This window comes from Scleropages formosus, chromosome 22, assembly GCF_900964775.1.
Source record: "Scleropages formosus chromosome 22, fSclFor1.1, whole genome shotgun sequence".
NCBI lineage: Eukaryota > Metazoa > Chordata > Actinopteri > Osteoglossiformes > Osteoglossidae > Scleropages > Scleropages formosus.
In genome coordinates, this window is record NC_041827.1 from 7,229,892 (window position 1) to 7,245,812 (window position 15,921).

Below are 15,921 nucleotides of genomic sequence, written 5' to 3' on the forward strand. Positions count from 1 at the left end.
ACAGCAAAGCAATGTGCAGATGGTTACCTTATCTCAGTAGTAATTCCACAATGGCAGTTTGTATCTTAGATATAAATACGTGTGGAAAAGCACTGCTGCAAAGGAACCTCACATAATGAGATGTTTCTGGAGACAAAGTAAAGCCAGTTGAGAGCTTAACGGCGACCTCGCTAAAAGATAAATTGTAAAGACTCTCATGAATCTGCCATGTTCACTGAAGGAACCAATGTGCAATCTGAACAGACCACAGAACAGTGACATCCGCTTCATAACATTAAACAGACGAGTCGCAAGGTGTGCAAGGTGAACCGGAGCCCTGGCGCTCACGAAACCATTTTAGAGTAGGATGTGCGATGAGTTTTAGAGGTCAATGCAATTTATTTATTGGAAATACTGAGAAACACTTTGAACAACAGATGTTCGAACAGATGTTCACACACATACAAATCTAGATTTACTAAGTGCTAAATTTTTGATGCATTTTGGAAGAGCTAAAACTATTATTACTGTTTATTGGTTGATACATTTGCCCAAAGGGACTTACATGTACATTTATTTATTTAGCAGACGCTTTTCTTCGAAGCGACTTCCAATGAACCCCATGTAGTGTTATGAGCCCACACACCTTATTCACCCAGGTGACTTACACTGCTAGATACACTACTTACAATGGGTCAATCCTCCATACACCTGTGGAACAGACTGAGCAGGGACTTAACCCACATCCAATCTCACTGCCCAAGTGTTTTGAGACACCGGCATCATTTGCTGCACCAACATGCCACCACCGTCAATGTTATATAACAGACTTTATAAGGAATTTATACAGCAGGACATTTTTTACTGAATCAGTTCAAGATATGTACCTTGATCAAGGGCACTACATATAGCAGGAGCAGAGTTTCAGCTGTGAAGCCTCAGATAGCTAGGCAACAGCTCTAATGGCTATGATACCTGCTGCCTTCAGGTGGTTTTTCCTTGACTCTATAATCAAGACAAGGGAATAAAACAAGAAGTGTACATGTTTTTAATGTATATTTTGGCCTTCAAAAAGGAAAACAAACTTGTGCAAAAGCTTTGGAATGTGCTCCATCATATCCCCACCCTCTGTCTATCCCAACGCTGCACTGTATATGCACACAAACACTAACTCCCATCCTGCCCTCACAAATTGCCCTGTTAGATTTTGAATTTCTTTTTGCACATCTATTACTTACAGGCACAGTAAGCGAGTTTACATACACTAGTTATCAACTTAGCCTTTTCAAGTACATATCACGTTATCACTCGAAAAGCGCATGTCTCACAACACTGTGATTCTTGGTGTTGTATTAATCAGCCATCAGTCATAGGCTGACAGACTTCTGGATGAAAGGGGTCTGATGTGATAGCTAACATAAAAATACAGTGCAATACCAACATTGAAGCTGGGCAATCTAAAATGTGAATTTGATACTGGCACGCACAACTGAGCTCTTGGAATAGGCCATGGGACCCCTCGACATACATTAATGTATAAATTCCCATAAACATTTGTATCAGCCATTTTCTTCATGGAAAACCTGTGTTTCTTTCCTTCAAAGAATATTTGGTCCAATGAGACATATTCCAAAAAAAGTGAATCCACAGTCCTAAGCAGCAAGTTGCCGTTTTCTCTGATTGACAGGCGCACCATACGGATGAGGTGTAATACAGTCGGTGGGCCACACTGCTCAGGCATTGTATCATTCCTGAATCACATCATTCTACATCAGTCAAAGAAAAACGATTCCTGCTATGAGTGTTATTTCTTTCATTCACTGAAGTATGTGCTATAAGCACATAGGGATTACTAAAATTACTGCAAGTCGAAGAAAATATACAAAAGAATCAAAATTTAGACTGGAGATGAACAGCTGAAGTTGAAAGGAAGAGGTCTGATCAATATGCACCCGAGACAAAGAAGATAGAGATGAATGGCTTTCTGTGTTTTAACAAGTCATTGAATCAAGCTGAAGATCTCCTTCTTCCATGATGGATGGTTCCAGAAGGGATGAACGAGAAGGAGACTCTTGGAAAGTGTTTGGATGTGTTTTCCTGATAATAAATTAAAGCTGAGTAGCTGCGCATGTCGCCTCCTATGAAGAATAAATAAAGTGTGTGCACAGAGGCCCATAAAAGCTGGAGCTCTATGTGACTGTCGAGGAGCCTGCTACTGCCCTGAGAAGATTGAGAGCTTCCTAGGTCAATGAGCAGTGACAAGAGTGTGCAGCGATGACCATGATCTTGACTAGAGCAAACAGTCAATAAGATGAGCCAATCAGCCATTTCTGCTAACTTCCTCCATGCGTATGAACCCACATACCGGCATGTCTATTTCCATCTGAAATTCCAGCACGTTATACACTAGAAAGTAACTTTTGTAGTGTTTATGCAACCAAAATCTCAGTTTTTGCATTTGGATTAAAACACACATTCTTAAGTGATGCTTGCATTTATCAGTGATATCTAATCAATCTTACCAAAATCCATCTGAAATTCTTCATGTACAGCCTTCTCGTTTTTTTTCAACTTTCTTATATATATATAACATTTAAAAAAGAATAATATTGCATCTGTTGTTCTGTGGTGACCAGTAAAAGGTGGTGATCCATAGCTGAGCTTTTTTGGTTAACATTCCAGCAGCTTCAATAGTGGAGTTTCTCATCATTCACTCTTCTTTCCATCTCCATTTCCTCTTGCTCTCTCCATCCTCCCCCGAGCCTGAGGAATTCTATGCATCTGGACAGTGTTTCAATCTTTTACAGACTCCTTTCTTGATAGCTTAATGACCCCATGCAGAAAGGACTTGCAACCAGAGCACGGAGAAAGACAGCAGAAACGCACAATCAATTAGCATACGTTGACATAACTTCGCATAAACCGCAAATTGAAATTAATATTATTTCAACATTATTTTAAAGTAAAGCAGGCAGCAAAGGCTTTTGAAACATTGCATGGGGACACTGTACAATCGGTTTAAATTATGCAAGCATAAGGCAGTAGAACTAACGAGAAGAAAGTGTGTGCACAAAAAGAAGTGTGTTTCAGAGATTAAACGTCATGAAACTAGTGGGTGAACATTGCGCAAGACACTCCATAGCAATACGGTCATCAATATAGTCGCCGCTTCCCCCTCCCCCAGGACAGCGAACGGCAAGATGTGTATCTAAGGCATCGTATTTCAAGCTGTATCTGTTTCAGGGCTATCCACTGCCAAGTGATTTTTGCTCAAAAATTAGGCCATTTGCAACAGGTGAAAAACACTTGCCGGTACGTGGACGTGAAATCTGAAATGCTGCATACATTTTGTAGCCTCCGCAATGTGCTTTGTGAATCACACCCAGTCTTTCTCCTGATCCTGTCAAACATTTCAACATAAGCATGTTCTACAGCCATTTGGTGTCTAACGCATAAAAAGTACTACCCAACAAATTTAATATGGCTTGTTTGTCTTCTAAAGCACAAGGTGATGCAGCTTTCGAAAGCCATGTGTATGGCACACCAACGTTGCTTCTTGAAATCAATTTCAACACACATTAAAGAGCCTCCGGCTGTGAAGAGGGTGAGAAGCACAGCTGGAGAATCCAATGACCTTCAAGGCTTTTTGAAGCATTATGCTTTTATAGCCTCTGCTCAGCCTGCCTTTAATGTGTAGCTTATGGGTGTGCAGCTGTACGCACTTTATGGCTCTTGCTTGCGTCATTGTGAGCCCAGAGTTTCACACACTGGAGCATTCATCTCCAACTGAACACACAAACAGAGGTCAGGTATCAGGTGGAGTGCAAAAAACACGAAACAGAGGATCGCGGGATGAGGGATGCTCAGAGGTGAGGTTACTCTTCGTCTCAGGTGTTGTGTCAATATGCCACACGGCATTAATAAAAATGTGCAGTAAAAAAGGCTTCGTGGCATAATTGTATTTTAGCTGTCACAGATGGGACCAGTCCCTCAGTTAACCATCAGACTCCAGCAGTCTACTGTTCCCCAAAAATTCTATTAATTTATTTTCACATTTTGTGCAACCTTCTCATTCAGCTACTGACAAACAAGCATTGCCATCATACCACTTCTTGTCTTACGTGTTCCATGTCTTCCATCTGTGTACTATTACCACTGTTTACTGCCAAGTGTAAAATCAGCTTTGCTTCCACTGTCATTGTGAGTTGCCACCTCAACTATATTCTTTAGCACGGGCATTACACCGTGATAGAGGATGAGATGATGAACGCATGCTAGGGAAAGGTTAGTATGCTGGTGCTATGTCAATGTTGAACCGAGTCCGAGGTGAACAGCCAGCTTACATCTGCGCATGTGGTCCCTTGCGCTCCCTGACCCCGATGGCCTCCGTGCCCCTGCAGGCCCCGAACCATCGATCTCCCAATTCGGAGATAAAACAGTGTACGCTCTCTGAGGCAACTTCCGTCAAACATTTATGCTGTGATTGTTCATGGAAGCGTGAAAGGCAGGAATGTTATCTACACAAAGAGGCGATGAGCATCACTCTCTGCTCTGCTAATGACATTAAGTCGCGAAATTCATGCAGGTTGCCTTTTTCTTTCTCGGCTACCAGGATCAGCCCTCCTTACAATTCTAGGAAACTTTCTGCCAAAATGTCACTCACGCCCTCTCTCTCTCTCTCTCACACACACACACACACACACACACACACACAATGTCTACAACCACTTGTCCTCAGTGGGGGTTGTGGCAAACCAGAGCCTAAACCGGCAGGGCAGGGCACGGGGGAGGGGAAACACCTCGGACAGGACGCCACTCCATTGCAAGGTACCCCAAACAGGACTCAAACCCCTGACCCACCACGGAGAGGGCCCTGGCCAAACCCGTTGCACCACCGCACCCCCTCCAAAACGTCGCTCTTCAAACAAAAAAACTGCTGAAGACCCCTCTGTTTATTAATAAAATGACTATTAAAAAAAGTCGTTGCTCCTGTGTGATAGTCATACCTTTGTCTACTCCAAAGAAGCATAAAATCACCTCAGTTACGGAATGACCAGGGGTCACCTTATATATGGGCTTGTAAAACTGCATGCGGATCATCAGTTTGTGCAAACCGAGTGTGAGCAAGGAACGTAAACAAACGGCCCCTCTTTCTTGAACCCTGTCCGGTTATGAGGCACGCGAGCTGGCGCCGCACTCCGGCAGATCACCTTTTCAAAAGTGCCTTTGTTCTTGGAGCCACGGCAGCTGGGAACAATTAGGCACCAAGACGCCACAGTAGGGATCTCCAGTGCATTAGGGAACCTGGCTGGCCATGAGAGCTGGGATTTCGGCGTCAGACATCGTAAATTAGCCCACGGTCACACTCTTGAGCACTCCCCATGACAGCGCAACACAATGCCCTGCCATGTGAGCAGAACTCCACTGTCCGTGGCAGCACTCATGCTACCAATGCGTCAGTGCGTTTTATTTCTAAACAACCTAATTCTGCACAGGATGCTGCTGAGCCTCTTTCACAATGTTGAGTGAACGGGAGGGAACGATAGAAGAACGGGGTAAAAGTTGGGGTGCACAGGGCTCCTGCCAGGTCAGCAATAACAAGATGGGATAAGCTGCAGTAAAAGAGAGGTCCAGCTTTGGTGACATGCCAAAATAAGGAAAACGCTCCTACGGGGAGGTCATGGCACCTGAACTGAAGAAGGAAACACCAAACTTAGTGATTTCAGCTGGTGTCTTTCAACACCTTTCAGACAGAATGATAAGAGAACAGTTTTCAATTCACGTTGGCTACGAAATGCTGAATGGGGATCGGGAAGAACTTTGACTAATCACATCCGCCAGCGTGCCGCTCACAACAAGAATTCGTAGGCACGATAATTAACGATGCTCGGTCTCAAATCACGCGTCCACAAGCCGACTGCTCGGGAGCAATGGTTGTACGCTACACTAAGGGCCATCAACAGGAAAGAAGAACAAGAATAGGATTTTATGCTGTATACACACATGCCCTGTGTGTGTGTGTGTGTACAAAAAGCTGTACATACATTAACTTCCCTACTGTAACCCTGGTTTGTACTCAGTATTTTCAGCAAAGCAGAGGCAACTGTCGCATACTAGTACTACACAGTTCATTCAAAAATTGCTGAAACTAGCAACTCTAGCAATACTATAGTATTTTACTTTATAATGCACTCATTGCACTATTCTCCATGGAGAAAAGTGTCTGCTAAATAAATACATGTAAATGCAAAAGTACCGATGAACTTATTCAGTTACTTATACTAAATGCCTCAGGTCTCAAAACGAGATTCTTGTGGAGCACCCTTTTTAAAAGAAAAAGTAAGATAAAAATTGCAATTGAATGTTTTTTTATAAACAAAAAAAAAAAAAAAAAAAAAAAAAAGAAAAAGAGGACAAATCAGACTTGATTTTCCAGAACAATACAATTTTTATGTCCTCCCTCCATTAATGCAAGTACATGTGAGGCCAACATGCATACACACGGAGGAAAAACAAATATGTAGCTGGGCACGGTAATGAAACGAGAGCTGGAAGGGCATGTAGTGCTGGGCCTGAGACTCCGGTATTGTTTTCCACAAGAGAAAGAAGGCAGAGGAAAGGAGAAAGTGTGAGGGGTTAAATGTTGCTGATGTGAGGGGGGAACAAAAGGCACATTGTACATTGCAGCGGTCTCTCGACTGACAGCAGGGCCGTAGAAAGGGACGAAGACAGAGGGAAGAAAGCTACCACTTGCCAGTCCCCGGCCCCTATTGTGCAGGGAGGGGTGTGCGGCAGCGTGTGACAGATGTCCTGCCCCATTGTTCCCCCGTCACACTGCTCTCTGCCTCTTGCCCCCGCCTGGCATTCCTTGACAACCCCCTCGGCCCTCCCAGAGACGCCTTTCTCTCCAGCCGCGTTCCCAGCAGCACGCTGGAGTCAGAGCGCCCGCCAGGGGGTGGGGGGCCCTCGAGCTAACAGCGGTGCCGTCATGCCAGCCAGCTAGCCAACCTGTCACGCAGACGCAGCTTTGTACGAGTTAATGGGTGGAACAAAAATGGCTACAATGCTTTTTATTCCTGCTTCAGAAAAAGCACAAATCTTGTGGACAAAGCCCATTATTAAAGTATTACGATATACAAGAAAGGACCAAAATATACAATAAACGAGTTAATCATATGGATGACTTGAGGATTAAAGTATTAAGGAATTTAATGGAGATATTAAAAGTACAACATGCACAACCAGCCTAACAGACAGCTCTAATCTGTTTTATTCCGACGTGATTCCGAGAGACCTGTAAAATGAGAGAGTTCTCCAAATTGTCCAGGCTGGGTGCTGGACGGATGCTGAGGGAGTCACACCACACTTTTACCCCTTCTTCGTCAGCGTACTTCCAGGTTTTAAAGAGCACCCAGAAAGAAGATTACTGCAAAAAACACAAATTTGCGAGGATCCTTCCTGAATGTCTGTGAAGATTTTCAATTATCCAGGTCATGATATATTTGACAACAAGGTAAAACAAAGACAACTGGACCTGCATGAGTTTCCTTGAAGATGTGTCACCACTCTTTTGAGGACAACGATGTACACATTTTAGCCAAAGAAGACAGATGGTTTGAAAGAGGAGCGAAGGAAGCCATCTATGTAAAATTGGAAAATCCCTCTCTAAATAGGGGAGGTGGACCGAGACACAATTTATCAGCCACGTATAACACAGTTTTAGCATCTGTCCCCATAAAGTTTCACACCCATTTACACCTTGAGTCTGGAGTTTCTGGCCATTAATGGGTCATTAGACCACCACTAATTGTGGTACAACAGGACACCACCCAGGTTAATTTGAACACATCCTCTAATTGCAGGTGATTGTTAGGTCATTAACAGACCCCAGACGTGAGTGTCAAGTTGGCTCCACCCACAGATGTTCCAAGTTAAAAACCTAAATTCCCCACCAATCCTTTAGAACTGAAGGAGCTACTTGGATGAGTAGGGAAATGTCTTGAAGGAAACTCATGCAAGTCCAGTTGTCTTTGTTTGAACTTGTTTTTAGATATCCCTCCTGAACTTCTGGCTGATGTTACATCACCACCCATGCAAAGACCGAGAAAAGAGCACCAGTACAGGTGTTATTCAGAAGACTGTGAACCAAACAAGAAATCTGGAGACAGGAATCCAGTTAGACTTTCTTCTCAGAGAACATTCAGATTATCACTTTGTTTTTATTTCCCAATTTGCTTCACAATGTGTTCATTTAAGGCCATACTGTAGCTCCAGTAACTTACAAGTATAAAAAAAACAAAAACTATTTAAACATAACAAATTCTTTGTTCTCATGTTCCCACAGATGTAGTCATATAATTGCATCAAACAGACTCCCTTGCTTGATTCCTGAACCATTTTTGGGAAAAAATGTATCAACTTTACCAACATTACCATCTTGTGTAGCTCCTTAAAGAAGGAGGATAAGAGGAATAAAAGAAACAGAAGTCTGCACAGTATCCTGAATAATACAAATACAAGAACAATACACAGCGAGGGACACCGTGTTGCTGGTTTAAAGATTTCAGTGATTTGAACTCAGTACATCAGCAAATAAATTTCAAGTCATGCCCCTCAGGGTACAGGACCTTCCTTCTACTTGTTAATGTAGGGAGCAAGGTGGGGGGCTCCTGAGGGTGTAAACGAAAACTTACCTTATGGCCTTTACATGGTCTGGGGAAGGGGGCAGCACTCTCTCAAATGAAGACTGGATGCGTTACTCTCAGGGTATCAGTGTAGAATTTAACACACACAGGCAACAGTATAGTTCTGTTGGATACTTTGCACAAAATGTATCGCATCTTACAAGCGTCCTTGTTGCTATAACACTTTCAAAGAGAAGGTGCCCAGTCATCTTAGTCATTTTTCCAAAGGCTCAACCACCAGGTTACCAACTGGAGGATTTCCAGATCATAGCATTGTTATTTTTTTAAATACTAAATCACTCAAATTCAGTGACTGTCAAATTTTTTTACGTGGGATTTAAAATGCTGTTCATTCACTCCGAATTAATTCCTCTGTGATTAGACTACCGTTGAGTACTGATGTTATTGTACATGCCAGGAAAATAAATGAATACTTCACAAATTTTTTGCAGATCTCATTCTTGTGAAAATTTTCCAGCGCTGGTGAAGGCAGCTTTTAAAGTACCGTGTAGGCCTACATCAGTGATGTTCCCATAACATAGCTCAGCCTGAAAATTTTTTTTTTTCCAAAGGGATGGGATTCTTAACATCTTTTTTTTCCTCTCAATAAGCTAATATGAAGGATGAGATGAGGCCCCTTGTTCTGACCTACTATTTTAAGGGGTCAAGTACAAGGTCACTGGTGCACAAGATTTCGGCTCTGAAGAGCATGCAATCTTTCCAATCTTACTGTCCAGCAATGAGACTGACACCTCACACTCCAAAAAAGCAATAAAAGGGTCATGGGTGAGAGAGGATCCAAGGTACAATGATCCATTTTCACTGCCCTGTTGAATATTCATGCATGAAACTAAATAACTCTTCAGAAGCATGATGCAACCAAACAAAGTCCACTAACTTGGCTATATAATTCAGAGGAGAAACTTGGGTTGCCAGCAAAAGTATTAAAGTGAAATATCTTTAAGTTCATATTTCCAATTCTACTGGCCCATGTATTTGTTAGATTGAATCTAATTCCAAAACCAAACATCCAGTTTATATCGTTTCATTTAATTCTGTTGCGTTTCCATGCTGTCACTGTACTCATCTGTATTATTTATGAGACAAACTAAACTTGGAACATAAGAATGTCATGATCAATCCGCCTATCAATCTGAAAGAATGTCCAAGTCATATATATAAAAAAAAAAATTACCGTTTAAAAATTTGATTAGATGACTGTTTTATTACAAGGATCTGGTGGCCATAGATTTAGGATTTCCCTATGAATCAAAAGAATTTACAAAAGAAATTTCAAATTAGAGTTTGGAAATTAATTCTTTAACAATGCATAATCCTGCAACCAAACATTTTCCCAAATGCTGGAATTGCAACTGCAGGCAACTTTTTGTTTGAAGGAGAATGCAGCAATTTTGTTAAAAGACAGACTAGCTAATTTATTTATTTATCCTCCCCTCACCCTCTGGACCACCAAGGTTCTGTCGTTGTCAATAAATCCATTTGTGGGTCTGCAAGACCCCTCCTCTCTCACCCCTCCAAAAACGAATCTCAGATCTCCCTGTCAAATCTCAATTCTCCCCGTTCAAACGCACTCCCAGATGTTTCTACGGAGACATGGCAGGATGGAGGAGAAAATGAGAACGACAGGAAGACTAGCAGAGCTGTCCAGTGGAGGATGGAAGAAAACAGCAAACACTCCATCTGGTAAACATTCCCTTCTCCTCTGACAGGCCTCCCATGGCTGTATCCGTTCCCAGAGCGTGGTCACTGGTGCAGGGTGGCCAACCGCCGTAGCGCCTCCATTGTTGCAGAGCCGCAAGAATAGGTCCCATTGACCAGCCCTGTTGCAGACGCCCGCCACAGTGCTCCAGGCAATGACTGCCCTCAGATTGTGGGGGGGGGGGGCGATGTAACAGCCTGGACACTGAAATTCACACCCTCCAAAAGCAGTTATACTGACTTTTCACTACTGGCTACTTGAAAGCTTCACCTTCTTTTTACTTGATTGAAAATATGGCCAGTCAATCCAACTTCACATTTTCCATTTTATGCAGGCAACCTACAGACAGCGAATTTTATTTCCGGATGAATGATAAAACACGTACTCGCTCATCCAGAACAACATAAAATCTCACAACCTTAAGTATGTATTTGTAAAGAAAAATAGCTACAAACACAAATCAGGATTAAAAACCTTGATGGTGCCACAATGATGTGATGAACTCTGCAGGTCTGATTGGCTCTCAACCGCACTTTTGTTCAACACATTAACCCAGTATGCTAAGCACTGTTACATTTGATATTGTAAATGTAAAATTACATTATATATAGCTTGTTAATACAGCACAGATGTACAAGGATGAATTAAGTACTGCTGTACTTTAATCTGCAAGAAATCTGAGGATGAATTTAAGGGTTAAAGCGGCCGTGAGGATATGCTGGGCAGCTTCAAGTGAATTATTTTATGGAAAAAGGCATTAACACTCAGTTTAATACCCCATGCTTCAAATAATAGTGTTGAAACACACACACACAATATCAACACCTGCTTATCCCAAGTGGGGTAGTAACAAATCAGAACCCTAACCCAGCAGTACAGGGCGCAAGGCTGAAGGGGACACACCCAGGACAGGACGCCAGTCCACTGCAAGGCACTCCAAGCAGGACTCAAACCCCAGACCCACCAGAGAGCAGGACCCAGCTAAGCCTGCTGTGCTGCTGCACCTAGTGTTCTTACATCAACTCCTTTTCCACCTTCTGTGAAAGTAAAATGACTGTGTAAGGGGCAAAATGCCATTGCACTGATTCATAAGGCCATATGTTTTCATAAGCTGTTAATAAGTTGTTTTGCATTGTACGGAACGCTGTTGTGTGACGGCTGAGTGTGTAATACGGCAACTGAAGATCACTTGTCTGCAGTCCAGTTTTAGATCTTCTTTCTACATGTAATGATTTCTAGTTCTGACCCTTAATCAAGGTACTTTCTTTAAGTGCTACGGAAAAAAGTGCCTAGCCACATAAATGGTTACATCTTTTCAATGAGCTTTTAGTAAAACGCAGACACTGTACATTATCTTCACCACTGGTGACAAGTAACAGTTAATCAGTGGAATACACACGGAAAACAAGGCACGGTTTCAGTTTTTTTCTTCAACACCAGCATTGCATACAGCATTTTCCTGAGTCCTCGCACAAACACCCTGAAGCACCAGGTGTTTCGAACAGCAGTAACTACACAGAAACTTGCAGCGTAACACAAGGCAGTGATGACATCTAGTGGTACCCTGCACAAGTTGTGAAATGATGGTATAGTCTCTAAATCACACTCCTGCTTCATTTGATTTCTACATATTTATGATGAATTAAGATTTGAAACGACACACAGATATCTTTAGGGTGAAATCATGAACAAAATACTTATACAAGCACTTTAAGGTTATGCACATGCCTTTCACAACCACATGCATTGCTTCTACACACATTAGGGGTATGAGAGAAAGTAAAGCCATATTGAAAATAATAGTAAATTTGTTTATTAATTGTGGCTGTCATTATAATGTATGTCAGTCAGGACAGAATGGAATATTCCCCAAAGTAGAATAACTACATAATGGGAAAAATCTGTAGAAAAACAGATATAGAGGGGGTGTGGTGGTGCAGCAGGTTCGGCCAGGTCCCGCTCGCTGGCGGGTCTGGGGTTCGAATCTTGCTTGGGGTGCCCTGTGATGGACTGGTCCCCCCTCCCTGTGCTGCTGGGCTAGGCTCCGGCTCACCACAACCCCACTCAGGGCAGGCGGCTTCAGCCAATGTGTGTATGAAAAGGGGTATGTATTGGGACAATACATAGTGATTTTTCATACTGGATCCTGTTATGTAAGGGCTGAATATATCTGTAAATTACTGAGGGGGAGTGCTGTATAAATGTGTACTAGCATTTCCATCCTGTCATGAAAACACAGCATGTGGCACGCACTGTTGTATCATTAAACAATCCTATGGAAACTGGGCTTCTCCAGAATAATTCTGATGTTTAGTTCAACATGGCTCTGCAATTACAATTTTCTTTAGTAATTCTGATGAAATCAAATTGTGGACACACACTCCGAAGGGCTGAGATGTGCACTGAGTTAAATACTTTCTGCCAAATTTTGATTGCTCCATTCATTTGAAAATAGCGCAGCTTGACGTTGATTTTTTTTTTGCATCATTTAAGATATTTTACCTATGTGTACATCACATTTATTAATTTAGCTGGCACTTTCCTCCAAGGCAACTTACAATGTTAAGGTTACAGTTATCACAAGCTTATAATTACTTACCTATTTATACAGCTGGGTAATTTTATTGGAGGATCTTAGGGTAGTACCTCAAGTCTACAACAGCTGGAGGCGAGGATTAAACCCGAAATTTCCAGATCCAAAGGCAGCAGCGCTAACCATTACTCTACCAGCTGTCCCAGAAAGGCAATGCTGTTAGACCCGGCAATCAGAACAATGTCTGAATAATACAATATGAGCAGATATTATTTTTCCCAGGTTTATAAAATGGATCAAAATATATAAGCACACGCCCTGATACTACAATCAACAAATCAGGAATTATTAGCATCATTCTCACAATGTCGTGGCACATGTCAGGGTTGGCCGCTGTTTATTTTTTATTTGCGATATCAATGGAACCATTGGCCACAAGCATCAGGCAACATCCTGACACAGCTACTACTGTAGTAAAGAACAGATTTCACTATATAGTGTCATCCTTCTGCACATTGCAGAATAAAAAGCTGTATTCCATCATTGCTACATTTGCTTGAAACATTTAGTTCTTTTTCAGGGTTTACAGTGAACCGGGAGAAAAGCAAATTAATGCCTTTATTACCTCGCGTCTTCTGTATGCATCATTTTTTTACACTAAGTTCAAAATTGTTCATAGATCCAACAGATGTTTAGGTATTATCATTGCAAGGGAAGCAGAAGCGCTGCTTAGAGAAAACTGGAAAAATAAGCCACGACAACAATCTAAAACTGTGAAGGATTTTGCAGGTTTATTGCAAGTAGCATTAGTGCAGCGAAAATGGTAATACTCATAAGGTTTTTATATCTGTTTTGATCAATTCCGTCTTTTATACCACAAAAATTCTTCAAGATATTAGAATCAATGATAATTTAGTTTGTATGGGCTTAGAATGCATTTAGAATAGGAAGACTTTCCAGGTGAGGCTCCGGATCACCACGACCCAGCTCGGAACAAGCAGCTGTTCACAATGGATGGATTATTATTAGGCACGAAATCTGAAGAATTTTTCTTACTGGAAGCCAAGATTCTCAGATAAATCTCATGATGAGCCTGGGTGGATTTTTACTGAACAGATCTCCTGTGGGAAAATGTCCTTGGCTGCCTTTTTTGATAGTCCAATAAAGTTTGATGTGATGGTACGCAAACATAATGTAGTCATACAAAATTCTCTTGAAATACGGAAGCAGATCAAGGCCCATTTAAAGACCCAAACAGACAGACACTGACTGAAACCTCCTGTCCCGAGAAGGGTTGCGGTGAGCCAGAGCCTAACCCGGCAACACAGGGCACAAGGCTGGAGGGGGGGAGGACACATCCAGGGTGGGATGCCAGTCCATCACAAGGCACCCCAAGCGGGACTTGAATCCCAGATTCTCCAGAGAGCAGGCACAAGTCAAATCCATTGTGCCACGGCACCCCCCCCCCCCTCATTTAAGACCCCAGATATGTATATTGATGGCTCAGGATGCAACAATCATACATTCCCTCCTGCCTTGGGGAACAAGGTTTCCTCCGAGTGGAAACAAGAAGGGATAATAACAATAAGAGACCTTTATCCTGACTGCAGGTTTGAAACATTTGAATAACTTAGAGACAGATATGCATTGCCACCTTCCAGTTTCTATACATGTTTACAAATCAAGGAGTTCACAAAAAATCTTTTGCAAAGTTTGGTAGTTTACAGACACATCTACTACTTGACTGAACCAATAATCAATACACCTTGTGATAGTGCAGCAGTTTCTTCCTTCTGTAATATATTGTAGGAGGCGGTAGACATTAATAGAGACAAATTTTAAACAAGAGTGAGAGGTAGAACTTGCTACAGAAACATCAAGAAAAGCTTGGGAGGAAGGTGTGAAAAATATAGATGTGTTTTGTGAAATGCAGGTGACAATGTTATTCGTTCAAAGGGTTTTATAGGCTCCGGTGTTCAAAATTGAAGTTTCATAAGATATACTCAGACATATCACCATTGTGTAATGAATTCAAAAGAACAGAAGTGCGTATTCAGTTCACACACACACACACACACACACGCTGACGCCACTTGTTTCGAGTGGGGTCATTGCAAGCCGGAGCCTAACCCGGCAACACAGGGCACAAGGCTGGAGAGGGAGGGGATACACCCAGGGTGGGACACCAGTCCATCGCAAGGTGCCCCAAGTAGCACTCAAACCTCAGACCCACTAGAGGGCCGGCACAGGACAAACCCACTATGCCACTGCACCACTGCACTCCCCTACCTATTCAGTTCAATGGGAGCCAAATCCTCTCATAGCCATGTTGAGGGCAACTGTAAGTTGCCGCGATAAATACCAGGCACAAGACATCTCTCTTTGTATGGTAACAGCTAAAACATCAATACTGCAGGTGTGGAAGTCACAGACAGTGCCTACTTTTGAATTTGGGTTAGGGAACTCGGCAATTTGCTTTACTTCGAAGAGCTGAGATAGTAAACTGTACCAGACAGACAGCATTTTTGCTCAGATGTGGAAACAAATGAAGGACAATTTCATCCACAGATTGTAATATTTTTTAGAAGTTTCTCACTATATTGTAGAAAGAGAAACTCTTTATCAAAATGTTTAATCTGTTAAAAGGATTTACAGTTTCTTTCATATATTTTTCATCTTTGTAGTTTTTCAATTTAAGTTCATTACTAATTTCCTTTAAGCTTAAAATATATACTTTTATAATAAGAACACTTATGTGAAGTGCCTATGTTAAAAGGTCCTTTTGTGTTTAATTTTTTGGTCAAGTTTAATGTTTGTAGGTGTCCTATGCATGAAAAAAATTTAATGTTTAAAAAAAGCTTTTTCCCTTTAATCAGGAAATTTAGGAACGCCAATGTGGACACAAGCATTACTCTCAGTTTTTGATGGGCGTGACCAAGCTGAAATTTACATATGATATATTGATTGCTGTTCAAGAGAAATGGAAAGCTAAATATATGTTCAGT